Raw genomic sequence first — 21,621 nt, forward strand, 5'->3', positions numbered from 1 at the left:
GTTTCGCATCATATTTGAGATGTCCATTGTTCAAAAATTATATGAGGGTAGTTTCGAAAACGAAAATATTTATTGAGCCATATCCGGATTAAACTTTTCGCTATTTCAGCACAAAGGAGGATGGAAATAAAATCTCTTAGAAATACAAAAGAAATACGGCCGAAGAATTCACCGGAAAGTTAGTATTATAGATATGTCACCAAAGCTTTTTATAAACAAAATAGTAACATTTTTGGAATGCTGTCAAGTGCTCATTGTCTTTAAGCATATAAAAAAAATATATGGCAGGAGAAGCCTGAGATTTTCATAAGGTGCGAAGTTCATAAGAAAGAAGAGTTGATTTACGTCATTTAGCGTTCCAAGAATTCGATTAGAATTTTATTACGGTTGCAAACGGGCTATAAAATGTATGAAAGCTTCAGAGACGGATTATTACTTTGGAGCCATTGGGGACAATAACAGTGAATTGCCAGGATTTGTGGCAAAATGGCTCACTTTTGTTCAGTAGATTGTCTACTCAGAGAAAATATTTCTAGAAAATAAATATGTAGAGATAATTTTATTAATAATAGATGTCATTCTAAATTCACAATATAGCAAGTATAAAATATTTTCCACAATTGAATGAAAAAAGCAGTTATCATACATTTCACGATTTTCACAAATATTAATTCTCCTTCGACCATATAAAACGAAGTATGCTGCAGAAATTGCTTTTTAATCTTTATATTCTATCGCATTAATTCATGGTACATCGCCGCTTTTATGGTCTCGTCATTTATGAAAATTTCGTTGAATGACCGCTTCGTATTGATAGTAGTATGGACGATACCCTAAAATTATCATGATGTATTATTCTTATAAAATAATTTATTGTAGTGAAGCTATAGTGGAGAATTTTATTGACCCACGAAAACAACATTTTAGAATACATATTTGTTAATACATTTGGCGTTAAGGTGCAAAATAATATAATTTAATCATTATTTTGGACCACTAAGACAAATTTTCCAATAACTGTTTTACAATACAAACATTATATTTAACTAGACACAGAAAGAAGTCGATTTTTGAATCTAATATGATAGATAGTAAGGCTGATTTTCGTATCACATTTTGCTAGTATGCATTTAGCCCTACGAAAACAACTTGAGATAACAATCTCCTTTGTAGAAATTATTATGTGAAACTTTTAGATTTACAAAATTGTTGTAAAAATGCATACGAAAAGCTAGATTACTATTTAACAGAGTAGATTCAAAAATATACTTGTTTCTTTTGAATTTTTACGTGCTTGATAAAAAATGTTACTAATTTTTAAAGAACTTACCCTTTCTTTTGACTTGTTTATTTCATATCTCTAAAAAGATCAAAATAGACTTTTCAGATTGCTCCTAAACGATAAATATTCTTGGGATACAAAGTATCTTAGTAGAATCTAGAAAATTTGAGAAATGGGAATATTAAAAAGAAACAAGAAAATTCCATATGTATATGGGTACTGTTGATACTAAATGAAGAAAATTTTCTGCTGCTCCTAAATTATTAAAAATAATTGTTTTTATTGCAATTTTTCTTAAGGTTCACCTTTGTATGTAAGAATTTAGTTTAATTAGTTGTTATCGAACCCACGAATTTGGCAGATATTGGGAATTTAAAAAAAATGTCATAAATTTTTTATATTTTTTAAACCTTATATTTGAAATAATGTACAAAAAATAAAAAAGTTCCTGAAACTCACGAGTTCGATTGAGATTGGATATGTGGGTACGAATGTCCCAAGACGTTTTAAGAACGTCCTAAAAGCGTTTTAAGTCAGGCTAAATAACGTTCTAAAACATATAATGTTCCAAAGATATTTTTAGCACTTATTTGGAACATTGGACGTTTCTTGGACGTTTTTGGGCCTGACTCAGATCGTTTTTCGGGATGTTCTAAAACCTTTTTTTAAACCTTACGTGCTAAAAACGTCTTTAGGACTACTATATTGATGTATCTTGATGCATTTATTATGAATATAGCCACCATAGGGTGGCCCAAAAAATCACATTTGAGAAATTTTAACGGGCTTGTTGGCCAAATCGTTCTTGCAGGCAAATAAATGTATGTCTATTTTTTTATTTTCAAAACAAAATATTTTTAGAACACGCTCTGAGGCTTCAAAGTTTCCTGATTTGAAGTAAAGAAATCCTTACACCAGCTACAGGTTTAACCCGGAGTGCAGCTATAGTTTTATTAACTTATTATTACTCGACCATTCACCTCATTGTCAGTCACCGCAGCTTGGGATGACAGCAAATACGGTGTACAACGAGAGGACCGACCGAGGGTCAACTTTTTTTGCAGCCGTCCACCTGCAGTCCCTTCAGCCGTTGTTGAACTTAAATGCGTCATTTTTCATCCGATTTTCCTACGCTTTACTCAATTTAAATTATACTTTTAATCATTTTTTTTAGAAATCTATTCTCAATAGTCTAAAGAATTTCTCTTCAAAAAGTCAAGTTACACAAGTATATCTGAGGGTCACAATGAGCCTCCAAAAACTGCCATTTTATGCCATTTTTGATATGCCTAAAACTTTTACATAATATTTCTGAGATATAAAATGGCGATAAATGCAATGTTCATTGATAAGTAAACAAGTATATTAAATATCAAATAAATTGGCTTATAATTTTCTGTCCCAAATCGAAGAAATAAAAATTCGAAAGATTTTACATGTTAAACTCCATAAGATATAAAAATGGCCAGAGCGAGTTCTAAAAATATTTTTTTTCGAAAATAAAAAAGGCATACATTTATTTGCCTACTAGAACGATTTGGCCAACAAGCCCGTTAAAATTTCTCAAATGTGATTTTTTGGGCCACCCTAAGCCACAACAATACTTACAAAATACACAGTAAAAAAATTGAGCTGTGACAGGGATATTATTCCTTATTATAGCCAAACATTTAGCTGAAAACGAAAGAAGGAATTTAGAAAGATCCCTGGATCAGCGAAAATGAATATCCTTGACCATTTTCCATATACCGGGGATATCGTATAGTCAAACCCCTAATAATTATAGCTATAATAGGGATATTAAGAATAGGTGCCTGAAGCAATCATCGGAAGAGCGCCGGTGCATTATGGGAGCAGCGAAATAGAATGGCGACGGTCTAATCGGGAGCAGTGACAGTTGAGATTTACTTTGGACAATTAAACGCTTTTTACCACTTAAAATGTGCGCGATTGTTAATATTAAATGGAGTTTATGATGCAGTAATAATAATTTACATTTGTTCCGATTGTAGGCGATAACTATATTGAAATATCAAGAAACGCGATAAAAACAACAAACTTGACCTCCAAATGCATTACACGGATTTCAGGGAAATTCACTTTTGCGTTACCAGACGAAAAATTGGCTACTGTAAGTTAATATATTTCTATAAAAACTATTTTTCTAATCTGAAGATAATACAATTATACATAATCTGTCGAAAATAATAAACTTTCGAACGTAGCAATTTTGTCCAAATTCTTGATTTGCGGGAACAAGTAACTAAATGTGTAACTCTTCTAACTAAACGTTTTACCTAATCCAAGCGTACACTTTCTTTGAGTTTAATATATTCTCGATTCACTCGTTCGCCTCAAGAATTTTTTTCCGTGTAGTATTATCGAAAAATTAGTCCCAGCAAAATTGCGGTAAAATTTTAGCCACAACCACGTCTCACGATCGTGAGATAGGTGGTTACAGTCTGTAAAGGAATCAATACGACGATCCAGCAAAAGCCTCGTGCACCCTAGGAACACGCAGTGACCCAAGGACAACCGCCTTCTGCATTTTTCCCGCAAGTGTTTTAGCATATTGTTGACAAGCAGGGATGCTTTTTAAGCCATTAGCAAGTGAAAGCTTGGCACCTCCAAGAGCGCCGATGATAATGACAATTAGTTTAACAGAATATTCTGGGTACAATCGTTGCAACTCTCTTATAAGGTCTCGATACCTCTCTTTCTTTTCATTCTCCTTGGTTATGAAGTTTTTTGTAGCTGGTGCCGGAAATTCGATAACGAACATGGTTCGCTTCTTGAAATCAAGAAGAACCATGTCAGGCCTCGAGTGAGCAACAGAAAAAATTCTCGAGAATATAAAGTTCCAGTATATGCGGCATTTTCCATTCTCGACAATTGACTCAATTTCCCTAGGACCATTTAGAGGAGCGATATTAAGGTTAATGCCGTAGGAGTGATAGAGATGGTAATAAAGCACTCTTAGTGCCGCATTGTGCCTTTGAATGTAGGTCGTTCCCGCGTGAGTTGGACAACTAGATAGTATGTGAGCTAAATGCTCGGAGTGTGCATGGCACGCCCTGCAGCTATCATCGGGAATGCCTTGGCTCAAAATGTGGCGACGGTATGTTAAGGTGGAAATAACACCATCTTGGCATGCAAAGATGAAACCCTCCATACCAGACTTTAATCCGGGAGATTTAAAGAAACCAAACGTTAGCTCACAAGATATTGACTGATCCTTCACATTTCTGTGGAAGATACCGTGCATCCTCTTATCGAGGAGCTGTTCACGAAAGTTTTTCTCTTGTGCTTTCTTAATCTGGGCTTTCAGGAGTGAGTACTCGAGATAGATAAGATTTGATGCATTTTGCTCACCCCTAATGCTGAAGTCAAGTCCGAGTGTTTCAGCAGCCTCTTCCGCTGCTTCGTACAGAAATGCTCCTTTGCCCACATCTTCGTGATTCCTGACCACTTTAAGAAGAGGGTCTCTTCCATTTGCAACTCTATGTGCTGTACCCAGAATAATCCAGTTGTGAAGACATTCAAGACTCAATATTCCGCGACCCCCTTGACGGCGTGAGATGTACAGTCGCGGAACGGAAGACTTAGGATGCATGCTTTTGTTCATGTGCATAACCTTTCGTGTCCCGATATCAAGGGATCTAAGCTCGTTCTTCGTCCATGGAACTACTCCAAATGAATAGAGTAGTATCGTGACGGCTAGCATGTTTATTTAAATTTTTTAAACAATTTATTATTGTTTTTAGCAGCTTTCTCTTAGAAAAGGGTTAGAAAGTTAAGTTTTTTCTGAATTGTTCAACTTATTTTCAACGTTTCAGTTAGAGTGAGGTAATAATCAATTAAATTAACAAAAATGATTGTTTAAACAATTTGTTATTAATTATAACAATATTCTCTTAGAATAATGCTATAAAGTTGCGGTTTTTTCTGAAATGTTTAAATTTGTGTCCACTTTTCACTTAAAGTAAGTAATTATTTAATTTAATTTAGCAAAAATAAAGAATGGAATAATTAAAAGTTAAAAAGAAAGAGATTGTTTAAAATATGATTCTCTCTAATGTTTATTTATTATTTGTTCACAGCTAAAAAGGTAAAGCAAAGTTAAACATTTCAGGAAAAACCACAACTTTCTAGCACTTATCTAAGAGAAAATGGTTATAAATAATAAAAAATGGTTTAAATAAGCATGTTCGTTAACTCGCATTAATTATTACCTCACTAAGTGAAAAGTGGTAAAAAAGTTAAAAATTTCAGAAAAAACCGCAATTTTCCATCATTGAGCAAAGAGAATATTATTAGCAATAATAATCAATTGTTTAAACAATTATTTTGTTAGCATAAATTAATTATCACTTCACTCTAATTGAAAAGTGATAAAAAGTTAAAAATTTCAGAAAAAAACCACAACTATGTAGTATTAACCTAGAAGAAGATAGCTATAAACAATGATAATTTGCTTAAACAATTATTTTTCGTGAATTAAATTAAATGATTACTCACTTCAAGTGAAAAGTGGACAAAAAGTTGTAAATTTCAGAACAAACCGCAATTTTCTAGCATTATTTTAAGAGAATATTGTTATGAATAATAACGAATTGTTTAAACAATTATTTTCGTCAAATTTAATTGATTTTTACCTCGCTTTAACTGAAACGTTGAAAATAAGTTGAAAAATTCAGAAAACCCCTTGACTTTCTAACCCTTTTCTAAGAGAAAGTTGCTAAAAACAATGATAAATTGTTCAAACGATTTAAATAAACATATAATTATCAATATAAAGTAGTATTTCATGTATTTGAAACAATCTGCGTTAAAAAACCGCAAAAAAAATCATAATTAGCGCCAAAAACTCGAAAAACCCAATTTTTCACTCACGGGGGTTTTTTGGGACCCTATAAAACAAACTTATGGGGGTGATATTTGAAAAGTTATATTTCATTGACATTCTGTGACTAATTTTGAAGAGAAATGGTTGTGGGAAACACGTGTTAAACTTCATGGGGCTTGCGCCACCTCTAAACTTTTTTTTAATGGTTTAATTTTGTTGTGGATTCGAACAAATTTTCGGGCGTTTTGCATACAAATTCGAAAAAAAACGTCTAATGCATTTTTGGATCACCTTACCATACACCCATAATTCTGGACTTAAGACGCGAGTTTCGTTCTTCTGGGTTTCGCAATTAAAATCTTGCAATTGTTAGCTGCAAGTCTGTATTTTTGTTATCTTCAACAAGCAAATTATGCATTTAGAAATGCAGAATCAAAGATCTGCTGCTTTCCCCCAGTTAACCACTTAGCTTATTCTTTAGAATATTTTTCCTTAGAATCTTCTTTCTTTATATGTTCCAATATTTCATCTTTTTTCTCGTATGCCTTCGACTATAAGTTTAGCCAATAGTTATGGTGATATCTCAGAGAAATACAACTCTAACTCTTTTAAATCCTAATATTTGTAATTTTACATTTTGCAAAAGAAAATTAATCTTGTTACCTTGATCTAAACGATTCCCACAATTTTAGTTTTATTTAGGGGTTATCTGTTAAAATGACTTTTTACATGTCAAAGTGAGTCAGCCATTAAGCAAGATGTCAGAATCATTTAATTTGAATTAGCAATATGTTTTTTTAATTATGTAATTTCGTGTTACATAGGAAATAACGGACAATTGATTAATTATGAAAATAATTATATTTTTTTCATTTTGATGCAATACTTGTATAAATACGTTGGAGATGAAGTAGCATATTTACAACTTTCACAATATTTCCGTGGTTAATGTTTCAGTACATTTGAAAATTTTACGTGTACACACGTTATAATTGTATATATGATGTGGCATATAGATAAATATTGTAAAAGAAAAGTGATAGATAAGATGGGACTGGAAGGGGAAATGATGAAACCTGTCCTTGGATATATCAGCCGAGATTGAAAAAGACGAGGACACTTCATCAATTAAAATAAATCTTAGAAATATCGCCTTCCTCGGTTTTCTGCCTATGACTTATTTTATTCTTGTATGCAGGGTATAATTCTACAACTAGTTATAAACAACAACTTCAAGGAATTCTAGAAAAGTGTTTTATTGAAATTGCGCGTAGAAATTACTATGCCAAAACTTTTGAAGTACTTTGACGTTCCAACGAAAACGCTTGCTGCAGATAATTCAAAAACATGTTCCTCGTAGAATTTTAAAATTCAGAAGAACTTTTAGTGTGATCTTGCGTCGAAACCTCACAGTCTTGACTTCAAAACCATGCGTCAGGTGCACAAGCAACGTTTTCCTCGAGAAAGTTATGTTCCATCCGAGTAGGTTCCTCTTCTTCGAAGAAACTACACCTAAATCAATATGCATTAGGTGTAAAAATACATTTGAATGACTGATTTCGTCAGTATTATTCTGTAAACAATGCATTCTTTACCTTGCGGTAGATGTGATTAACACTTGTGTTTATCACACCTACCGCAAGGTATGGATCTCGTGTTTTGGAGGAACCTACTGCAGAAACCCTAAAGTTCTGTTGAAACCAGACGTCCCGAGTAAAAATGCTTCGACTTGAGTTTGACTTGGTTACGTCTTATGGCTGCATCTTAAAACTGAGTCAAGACATAAGCCTTCGTCTTACTTTTATGGCCACGACAGGTAAAATGGCGTTTACTTTTCTCAAGTCAAGCCTTGTCTTGGCTAAGACGACGTTTACTTGTCTCAAGTAAACCTGCCTTAATACGAACCTTTTTCGGCTCATAAATGAGATTAAAATTGATGAATGAAAAGTTTGTAATCATTAAAGTAGTTATTTTTAATTAAAAAATTCAGAATCTGTGGGTCTGAACGAGTTTAAAATTTTTAAATTGAACTTTAAAAGTTTTAAATTTTCTTCAAAAAAATATAAATTGTAACTTTCTAGAAGGATCTTCTAAGCCGTTAGAAATGCGTAAACACAAACAACATTTTCGGTATTATCGTCAATCAAGTATAATATAAATGAAAATCTAGAAATAAGTTAATTGAATATATATGTATTGTATAAAAATATACAAGGTTGTTTAATCATTAACACAGATTAGGTTTTATGAGAGTCAGAATAACCCTTTTTGTTAGGACAGGTATAAACTCGACGTTTTAAACCGCTCGTGTTGGAGTCATATAAATTCGACTCAAGAGATACATTTGTCTTCAAGACATAAATTGAAGTCTGGCTTCGTCTTAAAACTGAGACATGCTCAAGTCGAACTTTTCGATTTCAGCATGTCTGGATTGTGAGCAATTCAAGTTGAAGTAATTTGAAGAATTTTTACTCAGAGTTCTACGAGAAGATATGTTTAGTACATCTGTTGCATGGTTCGGTTGTCGTTTCCTTGAGGAACCCATTTCAAAGGGACGTAACTTTATTGAGGAAGATGTTAGTACACCTGATGCATTGCCATGAAGTCGATGCTTTAACGTATCAACGAAAGAGCTGTTGAAGTTCGCCTTTAACTTAGATTCCTCGAGAACAATTTTACAGAAGATTCTACGACACTTCTCTTTTTCGGGGCTGTAGGGGAAGCGAACACGAAGTGTCAGAATACCCTCGCTCCTGCGACACACGAGAGCCACATGACGCGCGCGCGAATTCAAACGCTCTCAAGCTTTATCTTCTCTCTATCTTTACTCTATCTTTTAGTATGTTCGGTGAAACGAAACCTTCTTTTCAGTGGCGCCGAAAAGAAAATCTTTTTAGATGGAAATTCATTTAATTATGAATTTCGCGAAATTCATAATTAAAATTTTGAAACTTCAATTTAATTGGATCTTGAAAAAGATAATTGTTAATATCAGAATGCAGTTTTTTGAAATTTCAAGAATAATTACCGATGCAAAGTTTGAAATTTTCTGAGTACTTTTTCTCCTTCTGGAATTGCTTTAAGGATACTTTATTTTGTTCCAGCAGTGAGGCATTCACTTTTTTACGTATTTGTGTTGGCAGCTCCATTGAAATTCTATTTAAAAAATGTCACAATATAGGTTAAGGTATTTGGTAAACAGTTTGACAAAACAAAAGGTATGCTGCCTTGTTCGGGGTATTTTAATATCTAGACTTACCTCTACACGATGAATTTATAATTTTCAACAATTTCAGTGGGTGACAATATTAAAAATTCCACTGTGACACACAAAAACAGAACACGAGCCTATATAAATTCGCCGTAACCTGAACGTAAAGTTTCGCTCTAAAATTTTCTAGAGTCGAGCCGCATTCGGCCGCGCATGTTTTTGGGTGAAATGAGACAAGGAGTGGGGGCGAGCGAACGAAGGAGTTATCGGAGAACAAGAAGTGTCTCAGAGAGAAGTATCGTAGAGTCTACTGTATTCACATACCAGATGCAAGGAATACACATTGGAATAGACCAAGCGCTCTTCTGAAATGTAACTTCCACAAAGAAGATGTTTTTTACTTGCATGCATCAAGAGCGGCAGGCGATAACTGAAATTCATACTTAGTCGCCCGAATCATGTACTTTACATATAAAATAATTTTGCAGAAATGTTTTTAGAACTTCAGTATGGATTTTATGTGTGGAATTTAAGCATGTCATTTTAGCAGAAAATTTTTTAAGAATGATTTTATTCCAATTAAAAAACTGTTTTAATTAATTATTTAGCACAGCTAAAACTACATGCCACCGAAACAGAGATACTTTTTACGAAGTAAGATGATTTTACCATTTAAGCATAGTTTCGAATAAAAAGATCAAATGTAGCAACATAATGTTTGAAATTTCTGCTGGATCCAACAATTTCCATGCAAGTTTTTGGGTCCATTTACTTTTTAACCGAGGATTTATAACGTTGTGCTGTACTCAAAATATGCAAGGAGTTAAAATTTGTAATATAAGTTTATCGTACAATTATAAAATTGTACGATTAAAAAAGTAGAGCTAATATTTTACAAAAAATATTTCAGTTTGCATTAATTTCTAAATAACCAATATTTTCTCAAATATAATTCAATTCTTAAAAACGTATTGAAATATTGATGTTGAATAATAAAATAAGTAAAGTTTTGAATTTTAGTTAGTTAGTCTTTAGTTAGTTAGTCTCACATGCCTCAAAAATGGATCGTTTTATGCGTAATTTTGCTAAAACTACTGAAGGATAATATAATGGTAAAATATGTAACGCATAGATCAATATCTTAGCTCTGCTTTATATAGAGCAAGAATTGAATCTAGACGTAAATAAAACGCTTGATTGTTGAGTCTTCCTGCAAAGTGACAATGCATCAAATTACTCTACTCTTGTAATAATACGACGCTGTCTTCTTTTTATCTATAATTTTATTTTTTAAATAATTGTCTAAAAATTAAAGAAATTATTTCAGTACACTAAAGTATCTATATTCATTTTTAAAAATCTATAATAGTATCGATATAAAGATCTTTATATAGATATTTACTGACTTTACCTATTTATCACACATGCGCATCGTATATGCATATAAAAATATCTATAATTACCACACCAGGACTTTAATAGTGGGCCTGCAAAGCAAGAAATTTTTTTAATATCCATCACCGTAGTAAAAATGAAGCCCACTGCTAACTGGCGAGTTAACTGCACTGTCGTGCAAATTTTAATTTTTTGATGCGAATGAGATGGCACCTAGTTTTTCCGAATGGATTTTTCGTGTTGAACACGAATCTGGATTCGAAAATTTCCTACCACGTCACGTTTTTGAGAAAATTTGGGTTGAAACCCCTAAAAACGGCGTTTTTCGCAATTTTTTAAAAATTGTAGAGCTCAGCCATGACGTACTACCAACTTCGCTAATATCTTATTATAATAGAAAAAATAGAAATGATAGAATTATAGCTAACAGAAATTAAAAGCTGAAACAAACCCTTTCAAATTAGCACTATGTTTAATTAATCGCATACGCACTTAGAGCTATGTTTTAAGGGTCGTTGATTACAAATATGCAGTTAGGTTTTAAAAATTCAAAATGGCGGATCCAATATGGCGGACCATTTTTTAAAAATTTGATCGTATTCGTTTGAAACCTGTTACTCGGGGGCTTTAATGGTCGTTGATTATGAATATGCAATTACATTTAAAACATTTAAAATAGCGGATCAAATATTGTGGAAGAATTTTTGAAATTCAAACGGATTTATTGAAATTTGTCACTCGAGAGATTTTGGAAAAGCCGATTACGAAGTAATTGAACGACCTCTAGACATAAACACACACCCCGCTCCAAGGTCGCGTGCGATTAATTTGGCATACGATTCATTTGAAAAGGTTTGTTTCAGCCTTTAATTTATGATATTAGCGAAGTTTTTAGCACGTCATGGGTCAGCTCTACAATTTTTCAAATATGGCTAAAATCGCCGTTTTTAGGAGTTGCAAACTCTATTTTCTCAAACACGTGACGTGATGGGAAGTTTTTGAACCCAGATTCGTGTTCAATACGAAAAAAACCACTCGGAAACACTAGGTGCCATCATATTCGCAAAACTCATGTAGGGCAGAGCTGTTTATAAACTGGCTATAATTATAGGATTGTGGTTCATAGAAAATTAAAGTTAATACTAAAAACAGAATTTTGGTCCCAAATAATGTGACATAAGCCTCATTATTATCTATCCCTCAAGAAACTACACAGTAAGAAAAAGTGTTCAAAATGATACCGAAATCAATATCATTTTGATATGCAACAAAAACGATACCGAATTCAAGGGCAGTTTGATCGCCCGGAGTGAATGATCGACTGTGGAGATCATAATGATCTGATGCGGGATCATGTATAAAGTCAAACCAAGATGGCTGAGGTTCTTTGAGTACTTTAGCTCATAAGCAAGTTTTTTATGGTTTCTGATCGTGCAGTGTTATTGAAAAGTTGAAAAAATAATGAAATCTGATATTAGAAAATATCATCTGTCAACTGTAGTTGTCACTTACGTGCAGTTGGATAGAATTTTTAGGTTATGTCGTTATAACACCGGTGCCAAGAACTGGCGGCCATTTTGTTTAGTCTGACAAATGAACCAAAAAATAAGATCAAATTGATCTGAATGGACAAATCATAATGATCTCGAGAGTCAAATGATCATTGGAGCAAAATGTTTTGCAACAAAGTTGATCCTTTTTTTTTACTGTGTACTGACACGCGGTCGATTTTTGGTTGGTAGCCCTTCAGTAGTCCCACTACTATATCCATGCTTCGTATCGAAATATTTTTAAATCCGCTCAGTTCGTATCTGAGAACTTCAAAAGACCGAGAATGCTTTGTACTAAATATGTGTAATCTTCTGATATTAGTAAAAATAATCAGATAAACATACAGGTTGCGAGTGAAAACAACTTATACTAATAGGAAAAACGTTTTTTGCGAAAAACGGTATTTCTGGATATATTTTGCAGAAGCGTTTTACAATTTTCAAAGAAAAAAAATGTTTCTAATTTATTTTGCATGAATGAGAGAAAATATCCTATATATAGGTGACTGCTTAACAGGAAGTTCACATTCGAAACAATAGGAATTCAGTCTAGCAAGGCGTCCTTTGTCTTTAGCGATAACTCGAGTTCCAGTAGCTGCACTACATTCACTCCTCTTGTGACGTTATTCAGTGTTTAAATCAGGTAAAAGCTGAGAATTCATATAAATATAAACATGCTATCTACTATTACAATACTTTCCCTAAATCTAACCCATTTCCAGATCGTCCTCGCCTAGTATTACAGAATTTGCATACTACTAACCATTAGGTGTTTTTATACTTGATGATTTATCATGCGAAAAAATCTGTTATAATAGAAAATACCCATTATGAAAAATAGACTAGGTAAACTCCATGTTAATAGAAAAGGTGTAAGGCATAATATGATTATGATACCAAAGAGTTGAAGCTTTGCAAGTAAAATTTAAATATATTTTTATAGTTTAAAATAATGATTAAGGATAACCGCTATTATCTTTCGTTTGTAGTGATAAACTGTTATAAATTCGCCTTTTAGCAGTTTTAAGTGGTTATAATTCAATGATTTTTAATACAGTATTTCACATTAGTATTATGTGAATCGATAAATGTGTTTAGGAGATATTCGCGATTCTCTATGGTTTGGTCACTATTATCACAATTATTATTAGACAACAGCGTCACCCGACACGCGAACTATTGGGTATCTTAAAGTTATGATAGAAATTTTAAAGAAGACGAGTAATGAATATCAATTCATTTTAATCGAAAATATTATTCTAAAGTCTAAAATTAATTATTTATAATAAGATTCCATGTTAATATTGAACTGATATTAAAATTTCTTTCCAATAGTTCCAAATGGGTGGCGCTGTCGTAGATTTTGTTTCTCTCGAAAAGCGGTATTTCAATGTTCCAACTTCAAAAATACTCCGGAGACTGTTTTTCAACCTAAAGAGTCCTTCTGAGGCTTGAAATACCAACAATGTATCCAGCTTTATAAATCTATACGTAACTGTATACTGGTATATACTAATCTATAAACATCATGAAATTTACTATTAAGAATTTTAAATCATAAAACAGAAACAATTTTTAATTGGTGTACAGCTAATTCAGTAACAAATAATGCTTTAAGTAGAAAAATTTTGTGTTTCACTTAAACACGAACTCAAATCTTTCCCAATTACGGATAAAATTGAATTCCAATTTATAAATAGAAGTTTTCCGAAAAATAAAAAGAAATTGGATTGTATGTTTGCAAACAAGACAGTTTTCAGTGGAATATTTTCGAATAAGCAGCATGTAAAACTTCATAAATTAAGCTTTCAAATATAAATAATTTTTGACTGAAACATTTAAAAGATTTTATTTTCAATAATGAACGTTTACAAAATGTACAGTACATCTTCAAAAAACAAAGTCTAATGCGACAATATAAACTTGATATCAGCGTGCTTTTTAATTTCATAAAATTTAAAGTTAAGCAGTTTTCATTTAAAAACATCATAATAAAATTACTCAAAATCGCACTCCAAGGAAAATCAGACTAAATAAAAAGATTGCTGCTTATAGGGGATTAAAAAGACGAATTTCCAACAGTCCTTATTATTCTTAGTTTTTAACTACCTATAAGAATAAAACCATGATAGATAAGTTGATGAAAATATTTTTCCTCATATACACTACGGCTATTTCACATACATACTGAATTTCAACACTCCAGTACAAATATTATAGGAGCTAGGAGTGGTAAACGACGGATGGACAGACGGACATCTAATAGCTGTCATGAAGGTTTCCGACATAGCATACGAAACCTTAAAAATAGACCAATTTCAAACTCATGGCGTTAAAATAAAAAAAAATTGCATTTTAAGTGCTGGTATTATTGTAGAACATCATATTGTAGTGTTTAGTATTTTACAATTAAAAGCTCCAGGTCTTCAAAACCCAAAATTTGAAATTGTGAAAGGGAAACACTTAATAGTGTACATTTTTAAATTAAAGATCTTCAGAAATAAGCTTTTTAATTCCGAGTCTTCAAAACTGAAGCGTTTTAAATTAACAGGGAAAATTCAAATGGAAAAAGTCGAGCATTATCTTTCGCCAAAACAAGCCAAATTTTAATTGTCTCTCACACCATATTTTATCGTAAAGATACTTATTTTGTCGACGGGATTCGGCAGAATTTAAAAGAATTCTAGTTTAAATCCAAAGAGTTTACAAATTCATAACCAACACAATATGCCGGAATAGATCATTTAAGGGTGATTTAAGTAACAGATGGAGATTTAGGATGAATTTCCGATGATTAAGAATAAATTTTAAAGAATATAAAGTTAATTTCAACAAGTTTTAAATCTTATTTTCTGCAAAATATACTGGAATAGGAAATTAAGTGATGCGCCTATTTCGCCCGACTGACTGTTGATAAATCGACATCGATATTCTCCAGCAGGCGAAGTAAGTGGACCTAAATTTATTTGTCAACAAGAATACGCTGTTTCGATTACTTCAGTCATCCGGTACTCCTACATATACTCCTGCAATTCCTGCGGATCAAATGATTGTAGGAAACACTCTCTCTGGAACTGAATGATATGATAGAAGAGATCCTTAAAATCCAGCAAAATATACTGAAGGAGAAAACACAACGATTAACAATTTTTAGAATGAAATATTAAAAATTCAATTATTTGAATTTGACAATTTTTTTAATGGAACAATTCAGACTAAATACTTTTTAAATCAATAATGTTTAATGTAAAGAAATTAAAACTATTATTATTTTTCATTTTCTTGTATTAAGAAAATATTGTTTCATCCAAATGCTTACCAACATTGTTTTGATTTAATGATAATCTTTTCCATGCATGATAATGCTAATGTAAATGTAATTTAGCAAACAATATATTAAGTTTGGATTGAAATAAGTTAGTAATTAGTTATGCAGTTATAACAACTAAAATCAATCCAAAAACATTGATGCCGTTTTTTCAGGATTCAATGGATGAGACTCACAATCACTTGTAAGGAGCACTGATATTTACACGTCTAATGGCCCTTAAATGCAAATCGCAAACCTCATTTCCTGCAAGTAAGAAAATCTGGCAGCACGTTGACTCTCCCGACGCTAAACTTTCTCGAATACTTACCCGAAAGTCGACTTCATTGTTGCCGGAAATTACACGTCAGGTTCGATTTTAACACGCTGTGTGACATTGTGATATGTTTTTCATTTAACTGAACCCATAAAATAGTTTCTGGTTTCTATTCAGTCTGTTCCCAAAACATAAATTATTTGGCTTCAGTATTTCTTTCTCAGAATATGAAACTAGAAATGCGAAACAATTCTACTCATGTCATACATTGAATAAAGAGGAGGTACAAGGCCGGCATCTGCTAGGCTTAAAACGTTCAACTTCAAGCGGATGATCCTTTTTACTGCCAAAATGTTTTTTAGACTATATCTTCTTTAAAACTTTTCCTGAAATCTATAAATCTTTAGTACCATGAGCCTGTAACTATGTATGGCGAGATGTGCGTTCTCCCAATACTACCCGACCACGTTTTTTCTTTTTCCTTTCTCCTCTTTCTCCTCTACTAGACTAATAAATTAATTCTCACCCTTGCTACTCATGCATTTTCGACTTGAATTTTTGAGCTAGCATAACGTAATCCCATGGAAAAAGAACACATCGCTGTCACACTGAAAAATTTGTTCACCGAAATTAAAAACAAAGATGGATAATGAAGTTGCTGCAAACATGAAAAGATAAATTTTGTATCTGCTTTTATTCATTTACTAATTATATAAGAGATGGTCTAATTAATATTTTATTAAAAGAATATTTAAAGTCGAAAATGAGAAAAATCGTTAGATGCACTCAGAGAAATGTCCTCTTGTGTTAAAAGGATGTTTTTTGACACATATAGAATTTACACTTAAATTTTAGGTTAAGAGGATTCGAACTTGTCTCAAAAATAATCTTTTTGTGGAAAACATTTTTCTTTTGCAACAAACTTCACCTAATCTTGAAGCCGATTAATTCCGCTTGTGTAACTATGATTTTCACATAGTTCTTAACAAAACAGATAAGAATAAGATGCTTTTGTTCCAAGAAAACTTTTTTCCTGGGTATGACCTTTCAAACTATCCTACGTTTTCACTTTTTGATTCCAGTCTTTTTCAAACATTGACTACAAAATACCTCAGTTTGAAAGTTTTACGCGTTTAAACCCTTCAGTTTTGTGACATGTTATTTAGGAGGTGCCCCCAAAAAAGAATCATCAAAAAACAGTTGGTTCAAACTATGCATGGTAGGTTTTGGGGTACTTATGGTTGGAAACCGAATAACTGTTGCGGCTGTCGTTTCATTAGTTAGTCCGTCCAAATGACACATTTTCAGTGTATGGTTACGAAATCACTGGATAAACTGATAAGTGCGAGGATTTCAGTTGGCACATCATAATATGGGTATTGCCCGGAACCTTGACAATGCAAATTCGTATACGTAGACACTAGACATTACAAGCCAGTTAATTTTAATGAACCCTGTTTTGGAGACGCATCTGCATAACAAATAGAAACGGAATATCGAGTAGCTCTAAATTAAACTTGCAGTCAAATCGAGCTACTTCAAGCTGCTTTTTCTATTAGGCAAAATTCTGAACCTAGACATTCATGCAATCACTTCGAGCTTCCTGTTCGCCAAGGGATAGTTAAATTGTTTGATTGAAACCTTATAATAGCTTCTATTAGATGTCTTTAGTATCACATAATATTAAACACTAAAGTATAGATAAAGACGATTTTTTAACATTAAAAAATCAACGTAGTTACTCCACATATTATTAAAAAGAAACACATCGAGCATTCGATTTGGTTAATAGTCAATGGTAATTAAATAGCATATACCTTAAAAAATTACAAATTTCATGTATTTTTAAAGTTCAATACAGAAATGAGGTCAAACTATAAATACTGTTGCTTTAATTGATTGTATGTGCCTCTGAATACAAAAATATTAACTTTTGGTTTGATTGAAAGGCTTTGAATATAAAAGTGAATATAAAATGAAGTAAAAAAATAAAAAAAAAAATACGTGAAAAATAAAAAATATAGCCTCTAGTGACTATAAAACGTAAGTGGTGTAAAATATAAAATGGAATTAAACTCTTATTTCTAATAAATCGATCATAATAAGATAAAATGATTTTCAAGTTAAAATGACAACGAATCGAAGGAAGGAAATGTACCTATACTAGTAAAAAAGGAACAGCAACTACCTTAAACTGTAGGTCCCCCTCCCACCACTAAGTAAGTGTGTGGGGGGTGTGTTAAGGAATAGAGAATAAGAAAAATTGAAATATAAAATACAAGAGCGGGCTTTCTAGAAACACTGTGTCGAAATAAAATGAGGTATTCCCTTGGTTTTTGCTTCAAACTATATGTAAGACATTAAATTTCTAAATTAGAATCATGATAAATGTATATGCATTCCATCTGCTATGTTATATTTTTTTTTTTCTAAACGCAGTCTAATGGTACTTCTTGATCCACACGTAGGGCCAAAAGTTCATAGCAGTGGGGTAAAAAGGACCAACATGAAAAAAACGATTTTCTATTATTTTAAATTGCACAGAAGGAACTCACAAGACATAGAAACAAAATAATATAAATTTGTAGACAACTGATATGAATTGAAAAAGGCTTAGTTAAATTCACAATGAACGAACATTCATCCCATAATTTTTCTTTACACTACGCACTTTATTACTTTATTACTTTAGTTTTATGGAATCATGTATAACAATGTTTAATTTTTATATATTACTTGAATTCAACAAATATAAAATTGTTACCTTTGCTAACAAATTATTTTCACAAAATTCTGCTCGTGAAGTCAGTGGTTTTTCCCTTATGTTAAGCATTCTCACTGTAGTCGTCGCGTCTCCCAGGACCTCGTTTCTAGGTCGAGAATGGAATACCAATTAAGTGCAATTAGTCTTGGCTTGCAGAGAGGTGGGCAGGACTTGCAGGTACTTTTCTGCACAAGCGAGGGACCTGAGCTAGAGGGGCCCTTTACAACACATTCTGACATTAATTAAAACGCACAAGCATTCGCGGAGTTTTAGCCCAAAATGCTCGATAACGCAGCCCCAAATAGAATATAAATGCCACATAATTAACTTATCCCTCACGTTTACAGTGCTTCCAGGTCAGGACATTATTTTTCAGAAGACTAATTCCTGCCTGCTACAGCCGCGAGCAGCAGCTTTATCTGAGATGAGAGATATCCATTTTCTGACTTTCAACGGAATTTAGAACTAACTTCAAGTCCTGCATCTCGACACGCTTCCGTGAATTAGTAACTATCAAGATCCGGTTGTCTTACTTGAAAACTTAAAGCACTAAGTTCATTAAGTGAACTTCAAATTCAATTCCACAATGGTAATATTAACTTAAACAGAGTCTGTATTTAATTTTAATTAACAATTAAGTAACAATTATTTTTGAAATTATGTTTAAAGCTTCGTTGAAACAGATCCCGAATATAGCACAAATTTTAATATATTTCACTTCTACTGCAGTGAAATTAACTATCAAATAAACTAAAATCGCGGAACGAACATTTCAACTTCTCGACTCAATTTCAACTCCGTTTCAATTTCACTTTAAACTTGTGATGACAAGATTAAATTTATTATGCGAGTTACATTTGATTAAAATTAGCTGTTCCATTTGGCTTTAATATTTTCTGAAAGGGTTATGAGCTAGCTAAGCTCCCTGTATAGTTCAAAATCACATAATAAATTAATTTAATTTAAATTTAATTTATGTGCTTACTGCGTAATTAAAAGTTTGGCTAACAATTAAGAACGAATTATTACAGATTGTCTTTTTGATTATCAATGGAATAATCAACTCGTCAGTGACTCGCCGACGAGAATTAGAATAATTTCGTGGTTTAATGAATGCCGAGTGAAGAGGAGAATAATTAACACCGTTAATCGTCGAGAATGAATAATTTCGATAGGTCAATCAGAAACTATGAACAGCCGGGCACCGCCGGAGTTTACCGACAATATTGCTTTCGTAAGCTATTAAATTGCTTTTATAAGTAATTAAATTGGTTTAAAAATTGATTTTTTCTTTATATTTTTATTATTAGTTATTATTTGTGTTAATATTTGTTATTATTTACTTCTTTGATTTGACAGAACCCATAATTAAAAGAAATGGAAGTTTTTTCAAATGAAACAATATCAGGAAAGCAAAGCAGTATTTTTTTGTACCCGTGATCCCAGTTTATTGCTGAAATTAACTTCACGCTTACTGCGAGTATAAGTGAGGATTTGCCCAACCCTTACATAAACGAGAAGATGTGACCATATATTATAATTACATAAAGCCAGGCAAAACTTCATCCTGGTCTTATATTTAAGCTCCAGAACAGTGTATGGTTCGTTTATTTGTTTGAAAACACTAAAATAAAAAGAAGAATAAAAGTTCGCTTTTGAACGCATTTATTTTAATTGGGACTCATCTAGAACAAATTTTTATTGATTCTAAACCTTCAATAGAAAAACATAATCAAATTCGAATTGGACTCAGTCTAATTTTCTAATTTAAGTATTTCTTTATTTCATTTTGATTCATATACTGATTGATTAAAAATTCAGTTATATTTATAACAAATTATACTGTTTTCAAGTTCATATAAATTATCAAGCACTGTATAAAATCTGAGTAGAAAAGAATCAATTCAACTCACGTTCCTCATTTACATTCATTAACTATCCAGACGTATGAATTATACGAGGAAACTGTGAAAATGCATAAAATATACTAATACAGCCGAACTTGGGTTTGAGCCCGGTTTTGTTTCTGACCTTCGGCTCAAATCCAGACTTTCCGAAGGTAAACGCCCCGCAGCGTTATATTACGGATAGACCCATATTTGAGACATCATAATAACAAACGTAATCATAAGAAAGTAATCATAAGCAATTTTTCCTGCCAAAAAAGTGGTGACACCCATAATCTGAAATTGCAGGAAAACCACACCTAGTACTACGAATCTAGGGGAAAACCCAACACCAATAATGGTTCATTAAACTTTCAGTAATAGTGGGAATAACACATATCTTTACAATAACACAGCCAGACAAAAAAAATTGTGCGGATCTGGTAAAAAGACACATGTATTCCTATGGATTTTGGGGCGCTGAATTCAAATTTGGTATCAAAAATCATCCATCACGTCATGGTTGAGCCATAACCTCAAAAAATGACGAAAAATCATACACTGAGGCAAATAAATTTCAAAGTAATGCCAGCGATGCAAATTTTAACTTCAAAAACATGTGTGACAACTGTGAAGGATCAACCCTTGCCTAATATCAACTTATTTGACATAACTTTACTCAACAGAACCTGACCTCTCCTAACCTGAATTAACAGAAATTTATTGAACTACACGTAAAGCTCTAGAAGCATATTTTCCCAGTAGCAAATGTGTGCTACATCGAATAGGTCAACTCGTGCCTAACCTAGAAATAAATCTAACCTAGTCTAACCTAACCTAACCTCACGAAACACAATTAAACTGATTTTGTTGTCCCGTTGTGTTTGCGGTACCGTTTCATTCAGCTTCGACTTAACCTACATAGAGGTTTAACCTATCCTAACCTAACAAAACCTGACCTAACATAACCTAGCCGAATGAAATTCAACCATACGTGTAGATATGTAAGCGTACGGTTCTCAGTCTTAAATTTGTGCTATATTTAATAGGTTAACTCGATCTTAACCTACAAATGAATCTAACTTAACAGAACCTAACGAAAT

The 21,621-nt window shown here is 32.5% G+C and overlaps 1 protein-coding gene and 1 long non-coding RNA gene across 8 annotated transcripts in view; both read right to left on the reverse strand.

Annotated features, from left to right (window-relative positions):
* The window catches only part of LOC117167539, a 215,825-nt gene that overhangs the window by 123,425 nt on the left and 70,779 nt on the right, over positions 1-21,621 (reverse strand). The gene's annotated exons all lie outside the window — the stretch shown is intronic.
* On the reverse strand, positions 636-6,809 carry LOC117167541. The gene is made up of 3 exons (XR_004466405.1): positions 6,425-6,809; positions 1,331-1,438; positions 636-833 (listed from the first exon to the last, which is right to left on the reverse strand). It is a non-coding gene; the product is annotated as an uncharacterized LOC117167541 (long non-coding RNA).

Source organism: Belonocnema kinseyi, chromosome 2 (assembly GCF_010883055.1).
Source record: "Belonocnema kinseyi isolate 2016_QV_RU_SX_M_011 chromosome 2, B_treatae_v1, whole genome shotgun sequence".
NCBI lineage: Eukaryota > Metazoa > Arthropoda > Insecta > Hymenoptera > Cynipidae > Belonocnema > Belonocnema kinseyi.